Source organism: Watersipora subatra, chromosome 11 (assembly GCF_963576615.1).
Source record: "Watersipora subatra chromosome 11, tzWatSuba1.1, whole genome shotgun sequence".
Taxonomy (NCBI): Eukaryota; Metazoa; Bryozoa; class Gymnolaemata; order Cheilostomatida; family Watersiporidae; genus Watersipora; species Watersipora subatra.
In genome coordinates this window covers 37,768,856-37,786,828 of record NC_088718.1, presented here as the reverse complement: position 1 = coordinate 37,786,828, position 17,973 = coordinate 37,768,856, and the positions used below count along the sequence as shown (strand labels likewise).

The following is a 17,973-nucleotide window of genomic DNA, read 5'->3' as shown; positions in this document are numbered from 1 at the left end:
ACTACAATAAAAATTAAAAGCTCCAACAAATTGCAAAGCAGGATAGAAGTTATAATATCATCACAGGTTAATTGCAAGCAATAGACATCAACTGGTCAAGATATTTCTCGGTTTCTTAATGCATATTTATTAAGAGATTTTTGAGAAGTTGGAGACAAGTTAGCAGATTTATCGCATCCAAAAGGTTTAATACCACTCCATCAAAGAGAGAAGGCAAAATATAGGCGACATTCGCTTCACCCGTGAAAGGCTAAATTTATCTTCCTAAAATTCTGGCTAGCCATTAGAAAAATACAACGCCAGCCTCTATTTGAAAGCCACCTACAATTGACCGCCACTAGAGAGGAAGGGATAAAAAATCGTTCAATTAGAGGTTTCACAGTAAATTTGATTCTTTCTACTCATTTTTGCTCATGCAAATTGTCTGTGTTTTCATTGCAATTCAAAAAGCTAGCAAACCCACTTTTCAGTATTGGTAATGCACACACTTTAATTAGTCGAATTCTTATATTTGTTGGCATTCAACAGCTGTATGACATCATAGTGTGCATACAAAGTGTAAGTTAGTGGAGTAGAGCTACTAGCAGTTTCACAGAAACTACAAATGAGAGCCAAAGACATTATGGAATGTTTAAACACATATCTGAACTATAAATACTAGCTTTCAGGGTTTTTTAGTATCTAGCCAGTTTCTTATTTTTTACAGAACAAATGAATACTCTCCATTGATTGCAGTAAAAGGTTTGATGTCATGATGTTACTTATTAAACAGAAAAGTCAGGGAAAACTGTACCAGTTACAGCTACTACCTCACACAATTAAACTTGTTTTCAGGTTTACTAAATAAACTCATAGGTTCTAGTTTCAAAGTTCCTTCTGTGGCATTGTACTACATATGCAGTCAATTATCTCCATCGCACTTACTAATTCATGATAGAGGAGTGTTTACAAATTTGTTACACATCAAAACAAGGTTGTTTGTCAAAAAACACCAATTGCATGGAAAAATAAAGGAGAATTGCTTTTTTCTCTGCGAGAATGATGATTTAAGTCAAAGAGTTAACTCGATTGATTTTTATATGCCAACACGGTATTATCAGCTAACTTATTATAGATATACCTTAAAATTAACTCGTAGACGATTTCGCCAAAGTTCTCAGTCACATATTTTTGAAACACAATCTTCCCAGTATATTACAACACAACCTAGTACATGTTCTGTTTCAAGAGACAGCGTTAGTCAACACTTCTTCACGTGACCAAATTTGGAAAGAATTCCTTACAAGATCCTACATATATCTCTAAAAAGTCGATACGCTACTTGACTGAAGAATACCTGCAACGATTTTATACGATTAGTGGCACTGCGACACAAGCAGAGCCTTAGATACAAAAGAATATTTAGTTGTATCAACACAGGAATGTGTACGAGGTTTATCAAAACCAGGGGCCACCGATACTGAGATACTGAGCTGGGATTAAACATTGACATTAGCGTGACACAAAGAAAGAAAAACAAATTCCCACAATTCATTGGCAGACCCATCAGCTTGTTAGAGATAATAATGAGGGCATCTATTATTTAAACAAATATTTAAAGTTTCAGCTTCAGTTATGACACCTAAAGACAAGGATGAACAAGTGGCTGTGTTTATATAGACGATTGGGTAATGTCGTACGTAATTTAGTGGGAACTAAACTCTAGGCTTAAGCTATTGAACTCTAAGATAAACAAACACAATAGTACTAATTGAATAAGCACTCTTAAAAGTTCTCATGATGCTCGATCAGGGGTTACTAGTCAATAGGATTTGCACTTAAGATTTAGAAAGAAAAGAATCACATGGGATGAACCAGCATAAATACTGCTTTCTGTATTGTATGTCAATTTAGCCTCTAAAGCATCGGTAGTAATGTAGAAAAGTAGAAAATGTCATATGTAGAGCAGAAAGCCATTAATATTCGGCAGTTTAATCAGTTAACTCATCAACTGAGTTCCAAATTCTGTAGTCTTTTTCAAATATGACCAGTTTATATCATTGACTACCTTGCAAGTCTGGAGGATCAATGAGAGGTTTAATGATAGCATGAAGCCATCAGCAATCTGCATTATTAAAGGCTGGTACACACCGCCACTACATCGCCATACGCTGAAGCTAATTCCACAATACTTTGGTGATCGTCTGTGATAGCATAGTTCACACAATCAGAAAACCTTCTACATTTACATCGGCGAATAGTCCAAAGCATAGCATTCTCATTACACAGTACGGTCGCTGAAACGATAAAATACTAGTCCAGCAGCAACTGTCATGGGAAAAATATAGATCAAGCGATCTGCGACAGATAACCATCCCCGAAGTGGTACACCTTGCACAGACTGTCGTGCATGTTCAGAAAACTATCGGGAAAGTTTGACAGTTGGACAACTGCAATCTTTCTCAACGAATTTGAGTTGCCATGATGCCATCGGCTTTAAGGTGCACATAATCGGCAAATGATCGCCGAGAGGACAACGACCGGAATAGCCTTAGTGTCTTAAAGCCAGGCATAGCCCTAGAGAGTAATGTGTAAGTTTTATGACACGCTCCTGAAAATTTACAGAAATGTTCCGTGTTTTGCTATTGCCACAACAACATGTTTTGAATGTGGCGCGTACTCTCTTTGACCCTTTGTTTACAACACAAGAAAGCTATTGAGTAAGAACAGAGAAAGTATGTAAGAAATATGATATGAAGTCAGACTCAATTATTTGTTTTAATTCATATTGGCAGGAAGTTTGTGCTAAAAACATATCGGGTATATTGTTTGTGAAGTCGGCATTACTTTTTTGTAATAAACATAAAACTGGTTGCTTCAAATGTTCTTAACAAGGTAAGTATGTCAAAGTAAGTAACAAGGTAAATCTTTGACCAATATTTGACTAATGAAAAATCATCAAATCCTATAGAGTATAATCTCGGCTATTCATAACATAACATATTTGTCAGTCATGAGAAGAATGGATTTTTGAAGGTGACATGGCTAAACGCTTTTGAGGAGTTGTCTGTCCATTCATTTTCTCAAAAATTGTTTTATCGATCATTATTTCGCGATTCTAAAATGCAATTGAGTCTGACTATTCATCAAAATAAAAGATCTCAGTAATTTTACATTAACATAAATAATCATATACATGTACATTATTGGGTAATACCGCTAAATTATAACTATATAATAATAATGAGAAACACCTTTAGTGCTTGGGAAGCCTTTAAAATCTTATATAATCTCATACGTATTTGCTTCAAAAACTGCATCCGGTGTTTATAGTTTTTCCCTCTAAGTGATATAAAAAGCATAGCCCAGGATTGACTCAACTGACTCTACCATGCCAATTTACCACTTTTTACTGCTAATATTTCCAATTGCTAGAGGTGGAACGAGACAAGTTTTTTAAGTTCGAGACGAGACTCGAGACACTGTCTTGTAAAAATTGGAGACACAAGACAATAAAATAATGAGCATTTGGTGACGATTTCGCTACACAAAGACTATCGCACTTGATATATATAAAATTAATAAAAGCATGTCCACAAAGCCAGTTTAATGAATGTAAACCATTTATAATATAACTTTTTATAACTGTTATATCTACAGATAAGCCTGTAATCAAAAAGCAACACAAAAAACATACGCAAACATGACATGACACAAAAACATGACACAAAAAACATACGCAATCAATTGTTGTCTAAAAGTAATTAAAATTTGGACAAGATAGCAATACGGGTTTCTGCACAAGTCCTTTGGATCATATGAGCTCCACAAAATTTTGCGGACAAGTAACAAAGCCTGAGGAGTTTGAAGACAAAAAGCAAAGGTTACAACGCAATAATGTACACCCATTATTGTTCAATCTGCTGTAGATACACTATGAATGCAATTCAGATTTGCATATATATATATACTAAACATTAAAATTTTTGGAGTCAAGTAAAAACCTATAATTGATAAAAGTAGTTATTGACAACTATACAAACAGCTCGTATCTTTGGCCTCTTTCAACTTTTTGCAAACTAATTGTTTATCCATTTTAAGACATGATTAATTTTTACATCTGTTTAATTAATTGTCATAATTAGACACACATGAATTGCCGAACCTGTTCCAAACTCACCCCTCAATTCCTTCAAATGAAAAAACTAACCATATTTCACCCCTTTATTCCCTCAAACATGAAAAAAAACTAAACATAGCTTGCTAATTTAATGACTGCACAGCAGCTGTTAGTTTGTATCAATAACTTTCCCCATTTTCTAACCACTTACTGTTAGTTGGGGGTCTATGATTATGGTACTGTTTCAGGTAGAAAAGCTCACACCTTCAATGTCAATTTAAATGAGTTTTTTTGTCACTAAAAAGGTCTATGCTGGAAAGGATAAGATTTGTTAGTTGGGAGTCTATGATTGTGGTACTGTTGCACGAAGAGAAGCTCACAACTTCAATGTCAATTTAAATGAATTTTGTGGGCCTCTAAAAAAAGGTCGATGCTGGAAAGAATAAATAGTGTATAGATCTAAAATAAAGCATAAAAGATAAAATAGATATCCTGATACGTTGTTTTTTTTTCGAAGTGTGGCAAGAGAGAAAACGATATTCATAAGGCTGACTTTGGGACTCTCATTATTCAAATCAAATTTGAGAACTTCTACTGATACGATACTTTACGTTATCTGGAATTTTTATGTAATAGGAAGCAGAAGCTTCTGATAAATTTTTACGTTATCTGGAATTTACGTTATAGGTATGCAAGAAAAAAACCGATATTTATAAGGTTGACTTTGGTACTCTTGTTATTCAAATCAAATTTGAGAACTTCCACTGACTTGATACTTTACGTTATATGGAATTTTTATGTAATATGACACCAAAACTACACAAGCTCTTTATTCGCAGTGGAATTTACATAAAAGGTTTACGTTATAGGGGCATGTAATGTGATGGTTTTTAATGTAGGCAACAAATCAATAAATTTCCGCAACAGAGGGTAATAAATTTCAGTTGATGAACCTGATGCACACGCACAGTTAAGAGCCAGACAAACTAGTTAGGCAAATGTCAGAATTATAATTATACCTTAAAGACAAAGTTTTCGAGCAACACAGCAATTACATCCTCGCAGCATTATTATGTTTTCAATCAGCTGTTAAGGCAAGATGACTCTGAAAGTCGCTATAATACCTGTTGGCACATGTCCACACAGGCTGTTCATTTTAATAACTTTCCCGCCAAAAGAGCGTATTAGCAAGTTGCATGAAACCTCGCATGGAATTCAAATGAAGACACAAGTGAGACAGGGAACACCTGTATTACTGTCTTGCTTAAATAGCTAATGACAACATTGAGTGGTTTAAGTGACAGAAAATCATGGATTATGCAACATTTCGATGTTTACACAGTTGTGACTTTTAAATTTGATGACAGTCTAATTGGAGCAAGCCGTATTAATTACATAACAATTTTGCTTATGGTAACAAAACCCTGGAACCAACTCGCTTAAGAAAAAATTTTGTTCAGTTAATACTATTTAGCCTCTGTGTGAAGCTGTGAAAACACCTTTGCATTCCCTATCTTTGTACAACAAAATCTTTACCATAATAAAGCCTGGTTCTCATATACGCTGCAAGCACCGGCGACAGCACCGCAGGCTATCAGAGGTAAAATGTGAACATGCGCGCCGTGTACCATCGGTAGTTGCCGGCGGTCAACGCAAGAGTTTAGCGCTGTTCAGATTTCGCGAAGAGTCGCAGGCAAAACCTTCCCAAAAAGCACGGTACAGGAGAAAGTCAGCATTATCGAAACGGCATGGCGAGCGAACATTTTATGCGGTTATTAGCGATGCAGCTTTATATGCGAACAGAAGCCGCCAAGCTTAACGTCGCAAGCGTTTTGCTGCGCAAGTTACCGCCGGGGTCTCGCAATCAATATGGGAACCAAGCTTATCAGAGCCGTGTCAGTCCGCTGCGTGAAAAAATATTGCATCACACAGGAATTGAACTCGGACTTCTGTTTCTGCAGTCAGGCACACTACCAACTACCTTGCCTAAATGAACAATAAATGTGCTCATACTTATTACACCTGAGGGTCTCTCACAGAATGTGGTACTGATTCTAAATTCTATAAATAAATTCTAAAAATAAATTCTACGTACTCATTTTTACCTAGAACATAATGAATATCAGCAAAAATTATTTATCAGATAAAAAAGTCCCACATTGATTTTTAATTATTTTCTCAACAATGTAAAAATGTTCCCTTGCTAACTGTTCCATATTGGTCAGAAGCTTGTTTGAAAAAAAACTGATCGCATATGTAATTTACTTAATTATTACAAAATACTAGTGAAGTTAATCTAGTAACACCAGCAATTTTCAAGTTTCCTCAATTTTTCTTGCCATTTAAGAAGGCGAGAAAATCTAATATCTATGAGCTAAAGGAAAAAGTTTTAATTGTTTTTCTAATCAGATGAAATATGGAGCTCTATTTGGCTATTATATTTGAATGCGAATATCAATCTGTAGAAAACAACTCACTCACTACCTTTGCTTCCCAATTATGAACTGCTCTTTAATTTTTACTAATCTTTCGTTTTTTCGTGACGTCATTCTATCGTTGTCGGCCATCTTTGTGAACACATTTTATCGTTAAAAACACGAAGCTTCTGCATTTAATTATTGCAAACAATGCTTTGTTTGCAAATTTTTTATTTTAGTGTCAAAACAACACCGAAAAATACTATTAATCAAGGGAATGACGATCGTTTTCTACAAAGATGGCGGCTTTTTCGTGGACGAGCGCATGTGCAAACAGGGTGATGACGTAAAAAAAACGATGGATAGTTGTTGAACGGGACAAATATTAAAGGAGTAGTCAAGCACAAACATATCACTAGGATCCAGGGAGCTTGTAGAGGTAGAAGATGATTGATTAGTGAGTTTTACCAACTTTACAGTCATGACTTCTTGATGATGGGATTTATGTCTTAAGCAATGGTAGATCTAACCTTTGTGCGTAGGACTGTTGAAATACACACGGGTATAAATTTCATTTGCTGCCGTCCTATATGCGAATACGGCACAAATATGAAAAATTGCTATTGTTATTTTTATAATTATTCCAGCTGAAAAATGCGAGATTTTGCATGTGCTGTTTTGTAATCTGTATTAAGACATCCCACTTTGTCATTGTGTGTGACTATCAGTATGGTAGTCTGCATTAACGCAGATTTTTTATATTTTTAGGCTGATTTCATCAAAATTTCCCACGCATACGATCCGTGCCTTCCACCAGGTTGCTGAATATATTAGGTTCTAAAACTTAGGCTGGTGCGTGAGAACCAGCCTAAGTTTTAGAAGTACTGTGGGTGTTTGAGAGGCTGGTTCTTTGGAACCATTATCTTAAACACCCACCTGGGGGGGGCTGTCGGATTGGAAATAAAATTTTCTAGTCAGTTGAGTACATAGTCGGCTAAATATAACTATAATGACAAGACTTCCCGCTTGCCATTGACATATAAATCTAAAAACCCCTGTAAAACCTACTGTAGGAAAATATGAACAGAAACATTAAAATAAGTAATTTTATTCAAATATGTACTATCATGGTCGGTGATGAAAAACACCCTAACCGACGCCTTAAAGTGGGATACTTTGATGACACCTGATATATAAATATATATGTAAATGATTGACCATGTAAATATCAATATCCATGACTACAAGTGCAGAAGCTAGTAAACCGTGAGCAGCCAGTAACACCTCTCACCAAGGGGTGGTCACTTGAGCGCCGAACTGAACTAAATGACGCAAAACGACGTTGCTGTCAGCTGTAAAAAGTTCGGCCGAAAACATTTGTGGCCAAAACGAACCATTTCGGTCCTGCTCGAGATTTCGTGGCCGAACCCTTGCTCTTATTGGCTGGTTAAAATTCTAGCGAGCACGCGTCACATTTCTCCTTACGTGTGTGTGAGCGAAGTTAAAAAAGAAATGGGACGATTCTTTTATTTCGTTAAATAAACAACATGAAGCAACTTACGACAAGGCTCACCCGAACTTGTGAGTGTGGTGCATAAAGGTAAGATGTTGCACTTAAGTTTTGCATAAATGTAAGAGAATGGTTGTGATTTTCTTTCGTTGGAAAAGTAATGTGTCATATTCATCCTGATGAAGTATCTTTGACTGATTTATTTATGTAAAACCAAAGTACTATGATAAAGCCGGTTTTTGTTTGTTATGTACTCAGCATAGAAAAACATTCATATGTTAATAAAAAATATAATTATGTTGATGGGAAGGGTTGGCAAAATCTTTGTATCGAGTGATTTATATCGAGCAGCTGAACGAGCTTCTGATAAATCTGCTGTGTAATTATAATTTATAACTGTTCCTCAAAGCTTTTTGTTTACAATAGAAATATTTAACTCAAATACATAAAAAGTACCAATGAAACAGTGTCCTGTCTCTATACTTATGGTATCTAGAAAGCGAAGTGACTTCGGATGCCGTGTGACATGTGCCACGAACCGAACCAGCCTCCGAACCGATCCTGCGTCGATTCGGCGCTCGTGTGACCACGCCTTAAGCATACCGTATAATCTCTAATTGAACTCCACCTCTATTTGAACGCCACCTCAAATTGACCACCACCCTGAGAAAAGGGTTGAAAAATAGAGTGCTACTCTCTAATTGAATGCTACCATCATTTGACCGCCACGTTGGTATTATTTGATCTTTACCAGTCCATAATATTAAATGATCAATAGAAAAGTGTCCACAAAATCGTATTAATAACGAATCAATAAGAAGTAATAATTCTCTTGTTCAATTCCAAAGTCTTTTGTTTTGTTAAAACTTTGAAACCAACCATAGAAATAATTAATAACTGTCTCAGGGTAATAGAAGTTCTTTGTTTAACACAGTCTTGATACTTCGAAGTACATGTATATAAAAAGGTTTACATTTACGATGGTTTATGAATGACTAGTTTTAAGGTGAAGGCTGCGTCTGGCGAACAAAACTTTTAAGCATTGCATTTGTGTTAAATGCAGCCCGTAAGCGTATTGCTTTGCCAAAAAAATTGTTTGGACACTAATATTGAGTAATTCAGCAGTGCAGAAGAAAAGTTGAGGTCAGAAGACATTGTGGAAAGTATTGGACAACCAGAAGAAGCTCTTTCCATCGAAAGCAACAATCAGAATGCAACTATCCGAGCAAACGATGCAAATATTTTAGTTTTAAAAGTGTTAATTTTTGTTCATGCATGTAATATAAGCATGGTTCATTGATGTCACTTGTTCATGAATATATATATTTGTAGCATTTGATCGACTATCAGTATATAACTTATAAATTAGCAAATTTATAGCATATTATTTAATAGCATCTTTGTGGTTATCTTAACACTGCTTACAATGGATGAGGCTCATAACTCCTTTTCTATTGCATATAGAAAGCTAGTTTTGACTGCAAAATGTAGCACACATATCGATGAGTGCATTGAGCTTTTATTCAACATTAAATTATTAAATATAAATACGAAATAAAAAAATTAAAGCACTAACAAATTGCAAAGCAAGGCATAGGCTATAATACTGTATCATCCCAGATTAATTGCGAGCAATAGATAACAACTGGTAGAAATATTTCTCAGCTTCCCAATGCATATTTCATTTAGAGATCTTTGACAAGTTAGAGGTGAGTTAGCAAATTTATCGCATTCAAAAGGTTTAATATTGCCCCACTAGAAGAAGAGGGTAAAATATAGGCGACATTCGCTTCGCCCAAAAAGTGCCAAATTGATTTTTCCAAAACTCTGATGAGCAATTTGAAAAATAAAATGTTAGTCCCTATTTGAACGCCACCTCTAATTGACCGCCACTAATAGAGGAACGGTTGAAAAATAGAGCGCCATAGCGTTCAATTAGAGGTTTTACGGTAGATCTAAATGTCATTACGATAATTTTCCTAAATAAAAAAAGTGAGTAAAACAAAGTCACATTGAAATCCACTAACGGCCACAAAATTATTTTAAAATCACTTGAAAAACTCATTTCGGCAGATATTTGTGAAATTTATAACCCGCCTTTTAAACAAATCATGAAAATAAAGCTTTAGATGAAAATAAAGTTTCTCGACCCGCACCAATTTATCTGGGAGTGGGGCTAATCTAACAAATGTTCCTCATATATAACGCTTCAACAGTGATGATGCCATTCAAACCAAAACGTGTTTTGAGCGTTTTCATAAGAAAAAGAGCATTCAGCTTAGTTTTTGTTATGTAGTTCCTTTCTATTAATCTAAAAAAAACTCTGTTGTTGCGATGCTCTTACATGTCTCCTTGAGGTTAGAAGAAAATGGCTTTCATCTCCTGCTAAGTTTCCCAGTCTACATCCGAAACATACTACTGTTTCATCAAAGGGAATTACAATTCGCACATACTCCAATTTTATCCAACGACATTGAGGCATTCGCAGCAATTACTTTCAACTTTCAAAATCATTTGATGATTAAAGAAAGTGATACAAAATACAAACCATTTTAAACAACTAAAGATAATTCAAATTAAATTTAAACAACTAAAGACAATGCTTTCTTTGCCAATATCTGTTGACTTAATAGTAATTTTTCATACCACCATGAACACCTACTTGTCTTTACTTGCAATTTTGGTACTGAGTAATCTGATTACCTCAAGCTCTGTGATCATCCTGAATTATTTCTAGCAATAGTTATGAGTCATGCAATCTAATTGATAGTGCAATTTAAAAAAAAATTAGCATGGCACAAAATATATTCTGGCTTCAAAAGACTAGCACTCAGTTATGTTATACTCGTACTCCTCCAGCAACTTACGACCAAGGTGCTCTATCTACGGGCTTTGTATAAGACCAGGATCGGCTGATAGTCTTAACATAAGTAGTGCTCAACATTTACAAATTATCAAGGTTTTAGTTTCATCACACTAAGATTTATCCACTACCCACGTATCTCTTACACCGCGATTGACCACAACAACTCCTAAATATTCTTAGATTCAGAAAATTGGATTTTTAAAAACATTCAAATAAGTTTTCTTGATAGAGTTTGCACACGCTAACATTGAATATGAAAATATTTGTTTTTTTTCAAGCCCTGAGTAGAAGTCAACTTACACCGCGACACATATGAAAACGTGCAATGCTTATGTCCGATTGTCTTTAACCTAGACAATAAATACTATGGTAAAGGGAACTAAGCATGCGGATTAGAAATAATTTAAGGTCAACCGTGAGTATCAAATGGAGGAGTAAGATCACTAATGCCGAGATATCGAAAAGAGAAGAAATGCATGCCATCACTCAAAGTCATCCTTATCCAAATAAATTGATGATGGCTCAGACGTGTCGAGAAGATGGATAATGAGAAGATGAATAATGAGAAGATGAATAATGATCATGTGCCTGGAGTAATGTTGCACTCCTAGTAAGAAAAAAGTGAAAGACCAACTAGGGAGGCTTCGAGTAAAATTTGAACACGCAGCCAAGAAAACTATGAAGAAAGTGAGTATGGATTGTAGCTAAGGGTGGCAGTAAATATGGTTGGCTAAAGATGTTAGAACTGACCAAAATCAAAACAGTCGTTGTCACACCGACATGGGAAGGTAAATTAGGCGCTTTTTATTAACCAGAAATGGTAAACGCAAACTACATATGATATGTCCCTGCATATAAGCCTATCTTGCATATAAGCCAGTCCTAGAAAAACAGCCCTGTAATATGGGAATTTATGAGAATTCACAGATAAGCTGACCCTGTAAACCGTAACACGCCGTAAGTACCTGTTAAAGCAAAAGGTTGCGGAAATGAAGCGACTTTTGCAGGCTTTTATGATTGATGAGTAGTTGTATAATTTACCTATCGTGTCTCTGCTTAATCGAAAGGAAACAATCATCAGTTTGTGTTGAGCCAATGAAAAACGTGTTTGCATTTCATGCTGGCCTTAGTTTCTCTTTGCAAAAACACATTTTTATAGTTATTTCTTCTTGGCAATGATTGGATGCATTACAGCTATGTAGGTTACACAAATTGTAGAACGATAAACTTCTGATGATTATTTATTGGGCAGTAGTAATAGTGAGAGTATCTATTTTTAACAGCAATAATAATAATGCCACAAGCTATAGTAATAGTGGCAACTCTTCTGACTCATACCATGCTTTGCTTGTCAGCCATGATAGTATGAAGAGAACAAAAGTGTCTGAACTGATTCTGCAACACATTTGTGGCTTTTTATGGCATCAGATGATGTAAAAATTTATGCTAATGAACTTAGATGTTATGACAACTTATTGCGCCAATGTCAAATATTTGGTTTCACCTAATATTTAATTGTCTCAGTAAAGAAATTATTTGGTATTGAAAGAGTTGATGCTAGTGGTAACCATTTTTTGTTTTACTTTTCCCACGACCAAACACGAGTGAAGCAATTGTTTGGGAGATTTATGAAGAAATGCATATATGCACACAACTCACGAAAATTATTCATAAACGGCCGTCGCAAACCCTTGTACCGAAATCTCATCAACGAATTTAACCATTTTTCAATGGAGTCGTTTAAGTATAATAACGGTACAAAACACATAAACCTATTTAAATATGTTACCAAGTCTTTATTTGTAAAAAATTTCCTAAACCTTACCTATCTGATTGGATTATACATAAATAGACAGATTAATTCGGCCTGAAATCGTTATTAAAACTTGACAAGCCTTATTTTTATCAAAATTAGGACCAGCAAACGAAACGCCGACTGACAGAGAATAGAACCATTAAGTCGTGCGCATTTCACGAAGAAAAAAATGTGCCCATTTCACCAATCTATAGCATTGTCCAATTGCTAAAGGTTTCTGTAATTAACGTAGAAGTACTGAAAAGCAATCGTTTCTTTTTTGCCGATTTCAAAGTAACTGACATTTTGGACACTTATGAGTACTTTGGTATTCCAACTCATGTCCAAAGCAGTGAAAGTAAAGGAAATGACGATGATATTTTTTAACGATTCTTATGAAATTATTACAATTTTTAATTATAAGAATAAGCATTCGAATTTACAAGACCGAAGTATATAGTGACTGATGTTGGGCAATATGTTACTGTTATTACTTTTTCTAAATAGTTTTGTTAAATAGATTTTCTAAAAATCTAGATAAATATCGCAACTTCTTGATATTGTTAGCTATGACATTTTAAAATGTAAACAAAATTGTGCATTGGTTTTTTATTATTACTGTATTACTGTATTACTATATTAATAATATTGGTTATTCTAGTAATATCAGTGCATTTTACTTCTAAGATTGCATTTCTCCTATTGCGGGGGAGAGATATAAACATATGATATTTTCCTTTCATTATTGCTGTTTGTTGTACATAATAACACCCAGTACAATACAGCTACCATTGCAGTTATCCTATTACACTGCAGTACCATTTGACTGCTAATATTGCACTTCTCAACCATCAGTACCCTTTCTTTTTTCCAATATCACTTTGGTCGTGGGCTGTATGACAGGAGAATTTCTAGTATTAATAAAGTTGAATTAATGAAGGTTCGAGCTGTAATTGTTGAAATTAAGTTAGCATGATGGCATTTACCGTAAAACCTCTAATTGAATGCCACCTCCATTTGACCGCCACTCTGACTATGATCTTCATGAACCCATAATATCAAGAGATCAGTAGAAAAATGTCCATAAAATCGTATTAATAATGAATCGTTAACACTAACAACAATCAATTCTCTCGTTGTCCAACTCCAAAGCTTTTAGCTTTTTTCGTTGAAACTTTGAAAGCAACACCATAGAAATAATTAATAACTGTCTCAGGCCTATTAATAATAGTAGTTCCTTGTTTAACGCGGTCTTGATACTTCGAAGTACGTACACGTGTGTAAAATGGTTTGCAAGTTTTGGGCTAAAGGTTACGTTTAGCGAAACATTCAAGCGTTGCATTTGTGCAACATACAACGCGTAAAAGTTTTGCTCTGCCAAAAAATACATGAAAATATTGTATGAATCATAAGAATTCACTTGCGTAACATCCTTTTATGGCACGTTTCTGTTTCCAATTTCATGTGGTTACAAATAATATAATTTTCAGTTTGCTCAAGGGTACTGTTTCTACCTCTACACTGTAGTGTGAATCACACTACCACTATCCTCATCATTTTAGAGACAATTGTTTGTCTTAATTTATACAATATAAATGCTTCGCTCCCAAGAGAACAGTTTTTGCATACTTTCAAGGTGCGTTTACATGAGGATAATTTGTCGGAGTTGTGTTTCCACTGAGAAAATTGGAGTGGCTTGTAGTGTTTACGATTTGAAATATTTTTTGCAAAGACAACCCCAAACCGTCTTGAACACCGAATATATAAATGGGTCACCTTTCAGTCAATGAAATACGACATAGATATACATTACATTTTGACCTGATCCAATGGGAAAATAGAATATACCGTCATTATGCTTGTATCTGCAACGTTATTGCGAGATATGATTGGTCAATTCCATGTTTTACTCCCTCAATGATAGCCATCAAAAACTAACCAACCCAGTATGCATTTCCGCCAATCTTGTGTAGGAGACTAGAACAAAGCTGTTTTACAACCGTTTCTGTTTTACACCAGACTTTGTCGGCATGAAAGCAACTCTGATCCTGGTGTTACCTCAAGCTGATAAAATTTTAGCTCAACTGTCATTAAAAAACTTTATTCACTGCGTTCTCATGCTTCAGATGGGTTTGGAGTTGCTTCCACTCCGAATAATAAAAACAGTAAAATCCGAATGCATTCTACATCGTAGAAACGCTCACTGCTGGTGGATCCGAATTAATGATATTTGGATAAGCTTTCCCCAGTAGAAGTAGAAAATTTAGAAAGGGTAAAAAAGCACACAACCACGCGAGTCTCTGTTATGAAAACGTTTTACTGCTTCTCACTATTGCTTCTGCTTGAATTTTTACCTTTGCATTAACATGCCAACGATGGGTTGCTCGTGCAAGGATGACGAGATATTATTTTTTTAGATGTAGTGAGACCAATGTGGTAGTGACTCAAAAGTGAGTCTACTGTAACAAGTTCTGTTTTGAGTGATACTTTGTGAATCTTGGAAAGATCTAGTATATAGTGGAACTTTGAATAGTTAAAACAGTGGGATACCGAATTTGTCGGCAGCGGACAACTCCAACTCCATTAGAAGCATGGAAACAGGGATTGAAATCTGGGATTGTTTTGATGTTATATGATATAAAACTATAAAGCAATGGAATGTCACATGTTTTCACTCTATTGTATCCACACATGCCTTATTATTTGATAAGCAATATTATAGGAGGGTTGCAAGCCTGACCATATTCTAAAATATTAGGTGATTGTTGACGATGATTGTTTAGCAAATGGTTGGTGGTAATTAATAGTTCATGATAAACCTGTTGGTAGATTATCCTTCGTTTTTTCGTGATGTCATTTTATCGTTGTCAGCTATCTTTATAGACAATTGTTATCACTAAAAACACGAAGCTTTTGCAATGAATTTTTGAAAACGATGTTTTTGTTTGCAATTTTTTTTATTATAGCATCAAAACAACACCAACAAATACTATGAAATAAAAGAATAACGATCGTTTTCTAGAAATATGGCAGCTTTTTCGTGAACGAGCGAGCGCATGTGCAAACGGCTTGATGACATAAAAAATGATGGATATATAATATTCATGCTTAAAATTGATAAAAGTATTCACATCTGTACCCTAGTTTCATTGGCCTGAAAACTTGTAAGTTTAAATTACCGAAGCCACAACTGAAACATTAAATTAGGCTTGAGTTACCATTTACCAACATAGTAGTTCTAACGAATAACACATTGTTCGGCTAAATGCAATATCTAAGCACTGCAATTAGGATAGGAGCATGTATGCAAAACAATAATCCGGAAAATGCCAATACAAACACAAAGCTGAGTTAAAACTGGATTTATCTTCACTTCAATCGATGAAGAGGATAACTAAATAAATCCTTATGTAAGTAAATGTTCAGTCACATGAAATTCGAGTCAATTTTATCAGAAAGTAGAAATATTTTTTTATAATATAATTTTTATAATTTTTTTATAATTTGAGATTTTGTTTGTTGTTTGAGGTGACCTGATTACCAGAAAATTTCAAGATTAAAATTGATAAGACTTGATCGCCGTTAAAATTTTCAGGAGGCTTTCCTGAAAATTTTCAGGAGGCTTTCCTGAGGGTTTTTTATGTTTGCTTGCTTTTCAGGAGGCTTTCCTGAAAATGATGTCAATCACTTGAAACGAACAAAATCTCCAATGATATAAAATATCTGTACGTTACGATGAAATCTACGTGTACCAAAATTTGATGTGACTGACACTTTACGTCAATTTTTTGAATATATTTTGGTATGTACACAGTGTAGAACAAACAGCATATTGCCAAGGATTATGAAAGGAGTATTATGACCACAACATATTATAAAATAGGAAGGTCACAAAACTCTTCCAAAGGTTTGGTGGTATCAGGAACAACGCTAGATTTTAAATTACATTCCTGACTTCTAATGAGAAAAACATATTCTGTGCTTGTGATTAACAGTCAGGTGTTGTGAGTCAATATAATAAGCACAGATCAGTAAGTGATTACTAAGTGATCAGTAACTTGTTACGATCGCTAGCTCTGATCAGAAATCAATAATCAGGTTAAGTTTATTGAGGCAAGTTTACAATTGAAAGATTTGGGAATAAACCAAAAAAACAATTTGTACCTTCTGAAAGCAATTTATATACAATAGACGCTTCTACAACCTAATTAATCTGCTTCGAGAACGTTTACGCCATAAGGATTTTATGTTATGCGAACAATAAAATACATATACGGTAAATAGCCTTGACCGGTCCAAAATCATCCAACACTCACCCCTTTGGCCCTCTAAATAGGAAAAAACTAAACTTGACATTTTAATTTAACAACTGTATAGTAACTGTGGCTAACGTAAAAGGTTTACATTACAGGTATAGGGATGTCTACGGTAATATACGCAGTAACCATGCGTAACATTCGACTAAGGTTGTTAGTGAACCGATCTGATAGATTAATTTCTCAATAATCTTGCAAGAATTGCAAATGCAGGAGGTTAAACAACAATAATAATAGAATAAATGAATAATTAATAAAGATTCGAGGATATAGCAAACAGAAACCTTTTGAGAACATCACTGCAAAAGCTACACATTTTGATTAAAGCGTGTAGCATTAATCCCGTACATACATAAAACTGATGTTTTTAATATTCACTTATAATACAGTTGCATCGTAAATAATATAATAACACAGTTTTTATGGCATTAGAAACACCCAAAAAACAAAATGACACCATCTAATAGGTAAAGATCGTTTAGTTCGCCCAATTCGTACTTAGGCTGATTTTGTGAGGCTAGTTCTAAAGTCAATTTTTTTAATTCAGCGTCGATTTGATCTGATTTGCTCGGCACAATTGCCTGCATTTTGCTCTAAAAGGTCTTCCTTGTGGTATTTGCTCTTGACATACGTGTACGATCCCGTGCCTAATTGGGTTCTAGACATTATCATGGAAACGGAATGGCAAAAGGGATAATATGCATAGTTGCCAAAATATTGAATAAATGATGAACACGTTCACTAGAACTTGGTCGACTAATCGCTAATTTGTTTTACCTGATAGTTCGATACAAGTTTTACTACATCAAATTTTGGGTCGAGCTTCTAGAATTTTGGCGCAAGTAGACTCTTTATGGCTCTTCTGTAAAAGAGAGTAAGCTAAAATTGCCTACGTGTTTACTTACTAGAAATGAGCCGTGATCATAGAGCAAGCCGACCTCTTCTATAGCGCCAATCGACTGGGTGCGTT

General features: G+C 34.9%; 1 protein-coding gene across 1 annotated transcript in view; it reads right to left on the bottom strand.

The window, feature by feature from the left end:
• The window catches only part of LOC137408210 (uncharacterized), a 37,754-nt gene extending 19,912 nt beyond the window's left edge, over positions 1-17,842 (bottom strand). The window contains exon 1 of the mRNA XM_068094621.1: positions 17,781-17,842. The gene's annotated coding sequence lies outside the window, so the exon portion shown is untranslated. The remainder of the gene's footprint in view (positions 1-17,780) is intronic.
• Between the last annotated feature and the right edge of the window lie 131 nt (positions 17,843-17,973).